This window comes from Rattus norvegicus, chromosome 17 (genome assembly GCF_036323735.1).
Source record: "Rattus norvegicus strain BN/NHsdMcwi chromosome 17, GRCr8, whole genome shotgun sequence".
Taxonomy (NCBI): domain Eukaryota; kingdom Metazoa; phylum Chordata; class Mammalia; order Rodentia; family Muridae; genus Rattus; species Rattus norvegicus.
Genome location: NC_086035.1, coordinates 15,837,687 through 15,852,697, shown reverse-complemented (window position 1 = coordinate 15,852,697; position 15,011 = coordinate 15,837,687). Strand labels below are relative to the sequence as shown.

Genomic DNA, 15,011 nt, shown 5'->3' with positions numbered 1-15,011 from the left:
GGCTGGAGAGATGGCTCAGTGGTTGAGAGCACTGACTGCTCTTCCAGAGGTCCTCAGTTCAAATCCCAGCAACCATATGGTGGCTCACAACCATCTGTAATGGGATTGGATGCCCTCTTCTGGTGTGTCTGAAGACAGCTACAGTGCACTTATAAACATAAAATAAATAAATATTTAAAAAAAGAAGACAAAAAAAGATTCAGTATATATATTTTAAAGATTTATTTATTTAATTTTATGTATATGAGTCCACTGTTCCTGACTTCAGACACAGCAGAAGAGGGCATCGGATCCCATTACAGATGGTTGTGAGCCATCATGTGGTTGCTGGGAATTGAACTCAGGACCTCTGGAAGAGCAGCCAGTGCTCTTAACCTCTGAGCCATCCTTCTAGTCCCAAGACTCAGTAAAATTTAACTGAAGACATGGGAGCATAAGAAATGACATCTGAAAAACATTCTGAATGAAGGCCTGAGATAAATACATAAGAGAATAGGATACAGTCATACAGGGCAGAGGACCTGAATTCGGCTGGAAGTTAAACAATAGACAGCGTCAAAAACAGAACTGAAAAGACTCAATGACAGCTGAAGAGTGTGCCAGAGCTGTGAGATCTCAAGTGCTCTAGGGCACAGTTCTGGAGTGTTTAAAGGAAGGAAAGACTTGGCCATTTTGAAGAAATAATAAAAACTTCCCAAATTTAGTGAAATTATAAAATCCTTTGTCCCAGTAACTTCGTCTGTTGTGGTTTGCCCTGAAGTTAACTGTATTTTGATGCTAATTTCTCTGCCCCAAGGACAGCTGCCTAGTACTCAGGAATCAGGTGACTTCACCAGAACCTTTTCCCCATTGAATTTGTAAAGTACAGGTGAGGGGCAGGTACAGGATAGAAGGAGGCCTGTCATTGGAGGAGAAGGAAGGATGGGCAGGAGAGAAGTTTGAAGGAAGAGGAGGAGACTGGAAGAGAAGGAGAGACAGGAGGTGGAGAGAGGGGAGAAGCCATGGCAGGTGATGTTAAGATTCTGCTCTGTGTATTTACAATGTTCCTAAGGGATGGATGGTACCGGGCTTTGTATGTTTAAGTGGGCAATTATATCTTATCAATTGGGTCTAAGATTATTGTGTGGTGTGTTCTTTTATGTGGGGGTTTGAGTGTAGGAAAGTGCGGCTGGGATGTGTTTCCGCCAAGATATCTAGCAGATATCTTGGGGCACCGAGGTGCGGACCTATCGGGGTAAAAGACAACACAACTCTTTTTTATTTTTATATTTTTACAACAACATTCATCAAACACAAAAGACAAGAAATACAAAGAAAACGAAGCCACGAACATCACAGCCAAACTGCTCAGAAAGTGCTATAACAAGGATATATTAAATGTAGCTGGAGTAAAGAGAGATACGTTAAATGCAAAGGGACCAGGGCAAGAACACAGGAGTATTCAAAGGAAAAAGAAAACTATCAACCTAGAATTCTGTAACTAATGAAAAAAAAACAAAACAACTTCTCACAATGAAGACATAATACAGACTTTTCAAGGTACACCGGAAAGGAAGATTTAATGAGTGGCAGGCTAGTCCAACAAGAATGTGGCTTTCTGCCTTCCACAAAGAAGAAAATCGGTACCAGGAGACAGTCCAGGTGCACGGAAGCCAGTGAAGAGAAGTAGAAAGTGTAATGCTAGAGAACATGCAGATTTCCACTTTGTTTTAAATTCTCTAAAAGTAGAACTGAGTGTTTAAAGCAAAAGTATAGTATGATGTATATGGTATGCACATAGTAAAGTCGTACATTAGCCAAAAGGCTGGGACATAGGAAACGGATGCCTAGTTTTTATGAAGCTATTTTTATCACACACCAAGTGGCATGAATGCTATTTCAAGACAATTATAGACTACAATGAGTACAGACCTTGTGGTCCATTAAAAAAACCCAGACTCAAAACAAATAAGGATAGGATCATGAGAGAACTGGATTATAAGATCATAAATGCTAAGTGTGTCTAAAAGGAGGCAGAAAACAGGAAAGGGTCCATGAGGAACAGACGAGACCTGCAGAAAACAAACAGCGAGGAAGCAAGTTCAAAGCCAGGGTAGTATGGCAGATTAGAGGCTGCCTCTGTGTGACTGTGGGTGAAAAAAAACAGAGGAACAGAGGGTGATGCTATTTAGAATACAACGCAAAAGCCCTAGGAATCATTAAGGATTACGGGGTAGGGGCTGAGATATCTAGGTGGGTATGGGGCTTGTTGTGTAAGAACGAGGACCAAAGCTTAGATTCTAAACACTCTCGTGAAAGCCAAGCATGAAAATGTGCACCTATTATCTTAGCACTACGGAGGTGGGAATGGATGGATGCCTGGATCTTGCTGGCCAAACAGTCTAGCTAACTGGTGAGCTCCAGGTTCACTGAGAAATCCTGTATCAAAACAAACAAACAAACAAACATAAGGTAGAGAACTGAGTTGTGTTTTTTTTTTTTTTTCTTTCTGTTGCTGTGACAAAAGAAGTGGAAACTTAAGTGTTCTTTGGAGGGTCAGTTGTGTTGGATGGTGTTTTACTATGGCAAACACGTGAAGGAATGTTTTCCTGAAGTGGACACAGGTAAAAGACTAAGGCAGACTTGTGAAGAAATGTTTTACTGAAGCAGGCACAGGAGAAAGGATGTTCTGCTAAAGCAAGACCCATGGAGGACACATGATGTTTGGAGGGAGTATAAAAATGAATCCATGGATAATGACGGGGGTTGAGCTTGGTTTGCTGGTAGAGTTAGCTGTACAATGCTTGTTGGTCTCTTGTCTTCACTGATCTTCGCTTTGCTGAAGAGGCATAGCCAAGAACTTCTGACATTCCTGTTGACTTGAGTTGAGGCTGAGGCCTGGCTGTCTTTGCTAGGTAGTGCCACCACTGTACAGGCCTTGAGCAGGTAACACTGTGAGGTCATGAGTGCTAGAATCTTCTTGTGTTCAGAATATAATATTTTGAAACAGTCTTTCATGAACTCTGGCCCTTAGAATGTTTCTGCCCACTCCTCTGTGCTGGCCCTTCACTTTCACAAGGAGGGGATTCCAATATAGATATTATATTTGTGACTGAGCATCCCAAAGACATGATTTTTCTACACTTAGGTGTTTCTGCATTAACAAGTATCTACTGCACCAAGAAGCTTCTCTGATGAGGATCAAGAGCTGCATTAATCTATGCATAGAGAGACATGAATTGGGAAGACAATGTGATACTATGTTACCTTAGCAATAGATTCACTCCTGGAACCTATGAGCTACCCACTCATGGGTACACAGCCAGTACTAGGCACATGTTTCCTCCTATGAATGGGGCCTTAAATCCATGGAAAGTGGGTGGTTACTCCCACAACATTTTGTGCCACCATTGTGTCCACGGCCATATCTTGCCAGGCCAGTTGGCAAAGTTGCAGAGTTCATAGCTGGGTAATACTGGAATTCTTAAAGCTAATTAGCATGTCTGCCACATCACTTACCCCCCCCCTTTTTTTTTTCCTGAAACTAGAAATGTATCCATATCTCTTTTGAAATGTTCTAAATATTACTGTCATATTGCTATTCAGTAAATCTCAGAGTGTGTTCACCTTTTCAACCTGAACAATCCACCCTGGCCCACTTGACCCTCACCTCACTTTGCTCCTAGCCTCTGGTGACTCCCCATCGACGGCCTGCTTTTATCAGTTTACACTCGTATTCCATAGATAAGTAAGATTGTATGTATCTTACTTGTCTTCCTGGGATCACCGTATTTTACCCAACGCGATTTGTCCTTCAGATTCATCCATTTTGTCACAGCTGTCCTGGAACTATTTAGGTCAGGTTTGCCTGGCACTCCTAGAGACAAGCCCAAAGGTATACACCACTATGCCCAGCTTTGTTTTTTGAGAAAAGTTTCTGTACATAGTCCTGGATGCGCTGAAACTCATGCCCAGCAACTTGTTTTTAATGGCTGTGAAGTATTTTACTGTGTGTAAATGATATGGTCATTAATTGATGGATATCTTAGGTTGGTTCCCCATTTCGGCTCCTTGGTAGTCTCATCACGCACCAGGAACGGATCAGCTGAGTAGAGGCCATGTCATTAAGGAGTCTCTCTAGGTTAGCAGGCACAGGTGCAGTTGGTCTTCAGAGGGAGAGAAAGCAAGTGGTGTTTTTTTTTAATGATTTATTTTTATTATATGTCTATGGCTGTCTTGCTGGCATGCATATCCGTGTGTACCACCCCCCAGGAGGCTCCTCTTGAGAAACCATCCCACCAGCCCCGATCCTGGCCTGAGGAATTAGAATTCTCAGCTCTAGCTTCCTCCTTCTACTCTCTCACCTTAGGTGCCAAGTACAAGCTGATGCCCTAGGGCAGAACCCTAGAGCCCCCAGCTGCGTCCCTCAGCAACATCCCTGGAGGCCCACTTACCGAAGGGCCTTTTGCCAAGACTTCTCCAGCAGCTGACAGTCCGAATGCATGGCTGAACAGCCTGTTTCTCAGATGTACTCAATTAAAGAACTCCTCCCTGGATATTTGTATTAAAACATCCTAAAACAAACGTCAAAACATTGTCTTAGTTACCAGTTTTGTTCTGATATATACAAAACACAGGGAAACAGAATTCGTTATTTCTAAACCAAACCACAGGAATTTGAGGGGGAAAAATTTTTTTTAAACTTCTTTGTATGAAAGGATTTCTTTTGTTCCATGACGATCAGTATAGTTGTAGCAAAGACAGTTTCATGAGCGGCCGCTATTCTTGGCAAGCCACACTGTGTTAGAAAGTGCCTCCTGAGCCTAGCTCGTTAAGAGCAGAGGCTCCGCCATGTTTTCAATGGCTCCTCCTGAGGAATTTTTTTCTTTGAGATTTACAATGAGACTGGAAGGTGCCCCAGCAGGGAAATGGCTACACCATACAGGTGCGGGTATGCACCGAGTCTGTGTCCACAAAGCTGCCATTCTCAACTCACCCATAGTGACACATCCCAGGAAGCTGGTGACTGTCTGGTTTCCTTACAGCTCACAGGTGGCCGTTCAATGCAGATTTTCTAATGATGAATGAGCCTGAGCTCCTGAATGCTGTGAGCTTCTGCCCTCCTCTCCACTCATTTGCCTAGCGATCTCAATAGGAGTGGATACTAAAGAAACAACTCCCCCCCCCCCCCATACAAAAGAAACTACTTGACCGGAAACAGGAAGTCCTACCTTTGTTCTTTTGTTATTCTGTTTCTTAGAGTGCAGGAGGATCCAGTTTGGGGCTAGGCCAACACTCTTGCTGAACTACAGCCAACCTCAGTCCTTGCTTTCCTGAGAAGATTCACTGTAAAACCCAGGCTTGGCCTGGAACACCTGGAACATCTTGTCTGCTGGGGTCACACCCCTGTGCTACCAGAGCAGGCTCACACCTTGGTTTCTGAGTGACACTTTCTCTCGGTGTTGACTCCTGTGTTGGCAGTGTAATCCTTCACTGCTTGAGCGCACTGTTCTTTCCCCTGTTTACATTTTTCTTTGGGAAGTCTCTGGTTATGAACGTTCCTGCTGGCATGAACTCTCATTTGGGGGCTGTGTTTCACAGTTTCTCTTTATATTTTGAGAAACTTGCTTATGTTGTGTACTGATGCCGTTTTCTGTCTTTTTTCTTGTGCTTAGGTGGGGGGGTGTCAGACTTTTTAAATTTATGGCTTTACAATTTTTATCAAAAAATTTTAAATTGGGGTTGGGGATTTAGCTCAGCGGTAGAGCGATTGATTGCCTAGCGAGCGCAAGGCCCTGGGTTCGGTCCCCAGCTCCGAAAAAAAGAAAAGAAAAAAAATTTAAATTAATTAAGTAAAAGAATTTCTTATGTTCACCTAACTCTTGGGAATACGGTGCTAACTTCCTGTTGCTGTGACAAAAACAAAAACAAAAACAAAAAAAAACCCCATGAGATAAAGAACTTAAAAGAAAGAGATAGTTTGAGCCTGTTGTTTTCAGGATTCAATTCATAGTAGATTGGCTTTGCTGGTTTCAGGCCAGTGTGAAGGCTGAAGACCAATGCAGGGTGTATGTGGGCTTCCAAATGGCTGGCCCTTTCTTCACCCTCCTGACCTGAGGCAAGAGCCTGGCAGACTCAAACAAAAGCCTGGAAAGCTTTTCCCTGCTAGCAGGGTCCCTGCCCATAAACTGTGGACTGATCTGACAAATCCAAGGTCAGACCAAGGTATGTTTACCCTAAACTGGTGGACATATCAGCCTCCCTGTCTTTGTTCAAATTGGGAAGGAAGTTCCTTAAAAGCACAGCCCTCACAAGGATACTGGGCTTCTGCTTCCCCAGCTGCCCCTCCCCCCATTCTTGCCCCCTCCCCCGCTTTGCAGTCTTGTGTGTGTGTGTGTGTGTGTGTGTGTGTGTGTGTGTGTGTGTGTCCCTTATGTATGAATCTCCTTACCCTTAATAAAAGCCTTTCTCCAGCAGCCAATTCTCTCTGCTGTGTCTGAGGTTTTCCCCACCGCTACCTGCTGCACTTGACGTTAGCTCTTCTCGAGTTAGTTTTTTAACTCGTAGAGAAAAGGAACCAGATCAAGACCTCTAGTGGGTAACATAGAGGACGCCTGTTCACCTCCTGGCAGCTGAGAGAGTGGGGGAGACTCAGGAGGTGTCTCGATATCCCCTTCAAAGAACTGCCCCTCAACCACCTAACTTCCTCCCTCTACACGCCACCACCAGGAGGTTCCACAGCCTGGGATGGACCGGGCTTCCCGGTAGATGTACCATACACAGCAGCTGTGAGTTACATGCAAATTATTCTGCTTGAAATCTTCTCAGTGTTCATGCACGTGCTGTTGGGCATTTTAATAATTCTTTTGTTTGTGTACATGGTCCTGTGTGTGTGTGTGTGTGTGTGTGTGCGCGCGCGTGCACATGTTCGTTATTTGTGTGTTACAGGCAGTCCTGACCATACGGATGTGGATGCCGGGGACCCAAACCCAGATCCACAAGAACAGCAAGCATTCCTAACCGATGAACCCTATCTCCAGCTCAGACAGTTGCTTTTTCGCTTGAGTCCTTAACTGGAAACACGCATGGAGGCGGTGTTTGTGCTGTAGGCCTCAGAGCCCTCTGTGTGAAACACACCGTGCCCCTGTGGCTCACGGGTGGCAGACTCCTTCCTTTCTATAGAGCTCAGAGTACTGATGGGAGGAGGGAGGGAGCACATTATATTAAGGCGCGGTTTTTGCTGGCACAGCACACTATAGAAATGGGTCTCAGCTTTGAAGAGGAAGGACGAAAACACGCTACCATCATAAGCGAAGGGGAAATGTGTCTCTGTCAAGTGCGCATTCTTTTTTTTTTTTTTTTTTTTTGGAGCTGGGGACCGAACCCAGGGCCTTGCGCTTGCTAGGCAAGCGCTCTACCACTGAGCCAAATCCCCAACCCTTCAAGTGCGCATTCTTAAAGCATCGCCTCCAGGGTCTGGCTCCTGGCTACCCAGATACAGGAAGAGAGGAAATTTGGGAGAAGGTTAAACACGAAGACATGGCAGTCTGCGTGTTGTGAGACGCGAATTCTCTCTTGGCAAGTGTGATGGGGCAGCTAGGCAGCTACAAGAAAATGAATGCGGTGTTCCTAGTGCCAGGCTGTCTTGTGCATAAAGAGCCCTTAGTCCGGGAGAGGCGTGGTGTGACGTGCGCTTTCCATCTGGTGGGCCAATTTCCAGGCCAGCTTAGTCTTGGTGCCCGCCCTGCCCTGCCCTGCCCCCGCTTCTGGGGATAAGCCAGCCGCTGCATTAGCGATGCCCTCAGCCTCAACCGATGGGTGCCCTCCCTGCTCACCACCCTTGAGGGCCCTCAGTCAGCAAGCTCAGAGCCTGAGGCAACCCTGTGTCTGAGAAATACATGGCTTACAGCTTGTATCTGTTATGCCTGGATCTCTCAGCAGGCTCGGCTTATTTTTGCAAGTGCCACCAACTGTGAAGTCACGTGTCAGCTACACAGCTTGCATTTGGGGCAACAAATAAAAAAGGGGGCAGGGGCTAACTCATGGGTCTTCCTGAATAATAATTTAGTTCAACTCTAAAAACTTATCTTTTAAATTAACCTATCTTTAATAATATCCTTTCTTCTTTTCCGGTTTTGTTTTTGTTTTTTGTTTTTTGTTTTTTGTTTTTTTTGGTTTTGTTTTGTTTTGTTTTTTTGTTTTTTTGGTTTTTTTTCTTTTTTTTTTTTTTTTTTTTTTTGCTTTTTTGTTGTTGAGAGAGCCTCACTACGTAGACCTGAGCTCACAGAAATGGCTTTGAACTCACAAAAATCTGGCTACCGATGCCCCCTGAGAGCTGGGATTAAAAGCATGCATGTACTCAGCTAATTTATATATTTTGAGCATAAAATTATTTCTTTTTTCCCACCAGAAAAGAATGTTTGGGGATCTATAATTGGACTGACAATTTAATGTCCATAAATAAAATTTCTTTTTGGGGCTGGGGATTTAGCTCAGTGGTAGAGCGCTTACCTAGGAAGCGTAAGGCCCTGGGTTCGGTCCCCAGCTCCAAAAAAAAGAACCAAAAAAAAAGATTTCTTTTATACTTTTTTTTTTTCTTTTCTTTTTTTCGGAGCTGGAGACCGAACCCAGGGCCTTGCGCTTGCTAGGCAAGTGCTCTACCACTGAGCTAAATCCCCAACCCCAAAAGATTTCTTTTTTTTTCTATTTTTTTTTTCCGGAGCTGGGGATCAAACCCAGGGCCTTGTGCTTGCTAGGCAAGCGCTCTACCACTGAGCCAAATCCCCAACCCCAAGATTTCTTTTTAATACGGTGTCTTAAGGTTTTACTGCTGTGAACAGACACCATGACCAATGCAACTCTTATATATATAATATTTAGTAGGGGCTGGCTTACAGGTTCAGAGGCTCAGTTCATTACTATCAAGGTGGGAGCATGGCAACAGCATCCAGGTAGGCCTGGTGCAGGAGGAGCTGAGAGTTCTACATCTTCATCTGAAAGCTGCTAGGAGAAGACTGGCTCCCACATGGTTAGGAGGAGGGTCTCATTGCCCACCCTCACAGTAACACACTTTCTCCAGCAAGGCCACACCTCCTCCAATATAGCCACACCTCCAAATAGTGCCACTCCCTGGGCCAAGCATATTCAAACTACCACGTATGGTCTGGCGTGTATCACAGTATAAGTACTTCCTTCCTGTGGTGGTTTCGATGAGAATGACTTCCATAGGCTCATATGTTTGTATATTTGATCCCTACTAGGTGGAACTGTTTGGGAAGGATTAGGGGTATGGCCTTTTTAGAAATGGCATGTCATTGGGGGTAGGAGGGATTTTGAGGCTTCAAAAACACACACCAGTCCCAATCTGGCTCACCCTCTGCCCTATCCCTTTGAATCTGAATACAAGCTCTCAGGTACCGCCCCAGTACCATGCCTGCCTGCTTGCTGCCCTGTTCCCTGCCTCGAGAGTCATAGACTAAGCCTATGACACTGTAGGCAATCTCCAGTTAAATGCCTCATTTTACGAGTTTTCTTGGTCACGGTGTCCGTTCACCAAATGCCTGGCTTTGATTTCCCACTATGCACCAAGAATGTGCACACACACACACACACACACACACACACACACACATTAGGCATATACTTGCTCATTGTGAAAATTTAGGAAAGTGATGGAGAGATGGCTCAGTGGTTAAGAGCACTAATTGCTCTTTTGGAGGACCCGGGTTCTATTTCCAGCATCCACATGGTAGCTTACCACTGGCTGTAACTCCAGATCTAGGGGATCTGACACCCTCTTGTGCCTGCAGATATCATGCACACACATAGTGCACAGACATACATGCAGGCAAAAATAACCATATACATGAAAAAATAAGGGCTGGAGAGATGGCTCCGTGGTTTAGAGCACTGACTGCTCTTCCAGAGGTCCTGAGTTCAATTCCCAGCAACTACATGGTGGCTCGCAACCATCTGTAGTGGGGATTTGATGCCCTCTCTTGGTGTGTCTGAAGACAGCAACAGTGCACCCACAAGCATGAAATAAATAAATAAATGAATAAATCTTTAAAAAAATAAAGAAAAAAATAAATGTTTTTAAATATGCAAAAAGGAAAGAAAATTTAGGAAATACCAATCACCAAAAGAAATAAAGAAACAAAGGAAAGAACATAATCTTGTGATTTGGGAATAACTGTAAAATTAACCAGAAGAAAAGAGACAGAAGCAAAGGCTGCTCTACTGGAGACGGGGTGGGTTCATCCAGGGGAAGACTATGGAGGTGGGAGTCTAAGAACCCCAGAGTTTGCTGTCCATTTATGACTATGGTAGTTACAGAGCAGGGGAGGGGAAAGGCAAAAGGGAATGAAAAGGTTTTATGGCCTTTGGTTAGCTGTTAGGGGTAGATTGTTGCTGTAAAATTATAAAAAGGCTTTCTTTTATCTCGCTGTAGGTCCAGCACCGTAGTGTCCCAAGATATTCATAGATATCTCCATCTCAGTCAGCAAAGCCTCTCACCTCTCTGCTCCATCCCATATCGCACTGCCGATGGCCTCTCTCTGAGCCTGGCAGCAATCTCTCTATCCATCCAGTTCCCAAGGCAGGTTGCCACCATGCCAGACATACACATCCCAATTCCAGGGCAGCTTAGTGTCCCAGCTCTCTTAAACTTAATTCACCACAAGAAAGAACATACAACACAATAACCTCTGACCCAGTTGATAAGATATAATTGCCCACCTAAACATACAAAGCCCTGTACACATCCAGCCCTTAAGAACATTCATAACAACCTGTACAGGTGCAGAGTGGAATCTTAACATCCGTCTCCATGTTCTCCCCGAGGCTTCCTCTGCCTTCCTCTGTCTCCTCCTCGTCCCTCAAACTTTCCTCCCACCCGTCCTTCCTTCTCGTCCAATGACAGGCCTTGCTATCTTGTATCTGCCTTCACCTGCACTATGATCCCATAGTAGCTAAGGAAAATTGTTCAGCCCCACTTCCTGTCTGCTCTCTGCCTCCTGTTCTACAGCGTGAGGCCTCAGTTATACTCTCTAACCACCATGGTGCCACCATTTGTAACGTTTTCTCCTCTGTGATGAACTGAAGATCCTCAAACTATAAGCCAGACCCCTTCCTCCTCTGGTCTATTTGTCAAGTGTTTGGTCCCAGCCATGAAAAACAGCTAACATTGAAAGGAAATTTTAAAGGGTTTTGAAGCTTGATTTTTTTTTTCATGTTTAGTGTTACAAGATCGCTGCACCAATATTCTGCCACACTATTGTCTTTTTTTTTTTTTTTTTTTTTTTTGGTTCTTTTTTTCGGAGCTGGGGACCGAACCCAGGGCCTTGCGCTTCCAAGGTAAGCGCTCTACCACTGAGCTAAATCCCCAGCCCCCACACTATTGTCTTAACGGGATAATACAGCCAGCCATGTTTCATTATGTGACTATGCGTTTATGTGTAGGGAATCTACGGAATAAATTTTTTTTATTTTGAAAAAAATTATGAAGTTGCTGAGTAGCCAGAAGCAGATTTTTTTTTAATTGTCTGAGTAGTCTGTCTGCATATACACCTACATACCAGAAGAGGGCATCAGACCCCCTTTATAGATGGTTGTAAGCCATCAGGTGAGTGGTGGGAATTAAACTTAGTACCTATGGAAGAGCGGCCAGTGCTCTTAATCGTTGAGCCGTCTCACCAGCCCCCCAGAAGCAGGTTTTTAATAAGCTTGTCCCAGATCACTTGAAAATAACTTGTCGACATGACACACTTGCCTGATCCTGAATATTTAATACCTGTTTCCCCCATACGAGGACATTTTCTTCTACTGTTTAAAACAGTCAAGAGATCCACAGTGCTAAGTCATGAACACCTAGTTCTCAGAACCTGTTCCCATTTTGTCAATTGTCCTATTAATGTCCTCGGCAGTCAGAGTCTCCGAATCAGATTTCAGCAATGACTCTGCAAGTCCTGGACCCAACTATAGCAGAGGTGGCCTGTGACAGGCTGGCCAGGGAGCACGATGAGGGTCAGGAGTGTGCTAAGCCTCAGAGACATGCCGCTGCCCTTCCTCCACTGCTGAACATGATGGCAGCTGCTGGGGACAGCTGGGGCTTGGCTGCCTTGGAGTCACCCTCTGCAGCTTCCCAGAAGCTTGCGACCTGGAGGCTATGCTGAGCGACAACTGCCATTCCACACATTCTGATGTTTCTAACCTGCCATTCTCACACCCCGCCCACACTCTTCCTCCCTCAGGGTTACTTACAGCACAGATTAAAGCTCCTGGGTGCCTGAGAGGACTTGGTTTGCTCGCTTCTTTGTTTTACGGTAGTCTTTATTAAATAGAAGAGATATATGTTATACCTTGACCTAATTCACACAAATAAATATCAAAGTCATTGAAAGAACACTCTACTGTTAATCCTTCTTCTATTGCTTACTCCTTCTTACGGTTTTTGTTTTAGATTTTTTTTTAATGTATATGCTTTTCTGCCATATGTCTGTGTGCACCTTGTGCATGCCTAGTGTCCTTGGAGAAGAGGGTGTTAGATCTCTTGGAACTGTAGTCGCAGACAGTTGTGAGCCACCATGTGGGTCCTGGGAATTGAACCCGGGTCCACTGCAAGGGCAATCGATGCTTGAACTACTGAGCTAACTCTCCAGCCACTATTTTATGTTATTCTTTTAAACGTGTGTGTCTATGTGTGTTGTTGTAGATGGGTGTTATGAAAGTTTCTGTAGTGTATGCATGTGTGCCTATGACAGCCTGTGAAGGCCCAAGGTTGATGTCAGCTGTTTTATTTTGATCCTACGCTCAACTTTTTTATTAAAACATTTTAAAAGAATTGCTTATGATGGAGTGACTGTTTGCAATGTGTGCCTGGTGCCCAAGGAGATGTCAGACCCCTTGGAACTGGAGCTGCAGATGGTGCTGGGAACTAAGCCCAGATTCTTGGCAAGAGCAGAGTGCTCTGAACCCCGGATCCATCTCTCCAAACCCCATTTTATTTTTAAATATAATCTCTTTATTAATTATTTTGAGACTTTCATACATGCATACGAATCATGATCATGTCCACCCACTGTCTTCTCCCCTAAATCCTCCCAGATCTATCCTACCCTGTCATCCTCCCAACCTCATGTCCTCTTTTTTTTTTTTTTGAATAATTCAATTTGTGCTCCTCATATACCTATGAGTTATGAGTGCGGGCCATGCACTGGAGCATGACCAACCTGCCAGCACAACAGCCTTAAAGAAAACTGTTTCAAGTCAGGTGGTGGTGACACATGCCTTGAGTCCCAGCACTCAGGAGGCAGAGGCAGGCAGATCTCTGAGTTCAGGACCAGTTTGTTCTACAGAGCTAGTTCCATGACAGCCAGAGCTACACAGAGAAAATACCAGAAACCAACCAAGCAAACAAACAAACAAAAAAGGAGAAAGGAAGGAAGGAAAGAAAGAAGGAAGGAGGAAAAAAGGAAGGAAGGAAGGAAAAAAGGAAGGAGGAAAAAAGGAAGGAAGGAAGGAAAAAAGGAAGGAAGGAAGAAAGGCACAGGGCATATCTCCTGAGAGGTGGCTTTAGGTGGTATGCCATAACAACTGTAGGGTTACATGTGCTGGACCAGGAAGTCTGGAGGCCAGGGACACAATAAACGACATTGGATGGAAGCCATCAGCTTATTCCAGAATGGGGGTCTTTACACAGGACAGATGTCCTGGCTTCCTCAACCTACAGAGTCTGGAAAGAAAAAGTAGAGGGGGGAAGAACCACTTCAGAGGAGAGGGACTGAGAGGAACCTGGGCTGTGGGCCTAGTTCCTACTGGACTGGAACAAAGCAACTACATTATGGAATGTGGAGACAGCCAGGAGGTCCGATCATGAACTAAAGGTCAGATCCTAAGCAGTGACTGCTGTTGGTCCCAGAGAGTCACACTTCAGTACTTACGCTCTAAGTGGATGCTGTAACTCCGCCGCAAATAAGGAAAACGGAAAAGGAGGGGGCGGGGAGACAGGGCACAGCTGGGAAAGGTGAGCGGTGACGAGACACGAGATTCATTTATCTATTTTTACCTGTGCTTGCTATTTTCCAGAATAACAATTCTTAAAATAAAGGATTTGTTTTTGCTGGGGTGGTGGTATTGCAGGATTTTAATCCCAGCACTCAGGAGGCAGAGGCAGGCAGATCTCTGAGTTTGAGGCCAGCCTGGTCTACAGAGTGAGTTTCAGGAAAGCCAGGGCTACATAGAGAAACTTTGTCTCACAAAAGCAAGCAAACAGTTACAAAAGAATTAATTTTCAAGTGTGTGAGTCAGGAAAAGAAACATCTAACGTTTATGTTTACCTGAAGTCCTGGCTCTACACCTATCTGTGTATCATAAATTGTTGACTCTTTAAAATGCAAGTTTGGGGCCTGGAAGAGGCTCAGAGGTTAAGAGCGCTAGCTGTCCCTCCCTCCCTCAGTGATTCCTAGCACCCACATAGTAGCTCACAACCATGGGCTCTAGCACCACCTTCTGGCCTTTGTGGGCACTGCACTGTCATGGTAAGTGATACAGGTAGAACATTCAAATACATAAAATAAACTTTTAAAAATTAAAAAAAAATGAAAATTGGAACTTCTAGCACATCCAGTTCTCAACACAGCCACACACACATCTGTGTGGTCTACCTGGACAGTAGACTATATATGATGTAATATTTAGTTAGAACAACAGACACACAGAGAGATATACACAGATACACAGAGAATTCCAACCCCCCAAACTACCACACACCTCTCTACAAGCAGACATACACACACAGACACACAGATCTACACCTCCCACTACTACACAAACACAAAGACACAAACACACTGCACCACCATAACAAACCCGCCTACTCGTGCCTGGCTCACTGTATGCCATCGATACGGGCAGGTACACCGTGTCTTCCCTCAGACTGTGTAGTCTGCTAGCGCTCAGCAGAACAGCTCCTTCCTCCATCCATATTCAAACATCTATGGATGATTTGGGAAGGAAACAAACCGGTGATCTGG

At 44.6% G+C, this 15,011-nt stretch overlaps 1 long non-coding RNA gene across 1 annotated transcript; it reads right to left on the bottom strand.

The window, feature by feature from the left end:
- Positions 1 to 211: 211 nt before the first annotated feature.
- On the bottom strand, positions 212 to 4,725 carry LOC134482822 (uncharacterized). Its single transcript, XR_010059402.1, has 2 exons — positions 4,434 to 4,725; positions 212 to 4,145 (listed from the first exon to the last, which is right to left on the bottom strand). It is a non-coding gene; the product is annotated as an uncharacterized LOC134482822 (long non-coding RNA).
- Between the last annotated feature and the right edge of the window lie 10,286 nt (positions 4,726 to 15,011).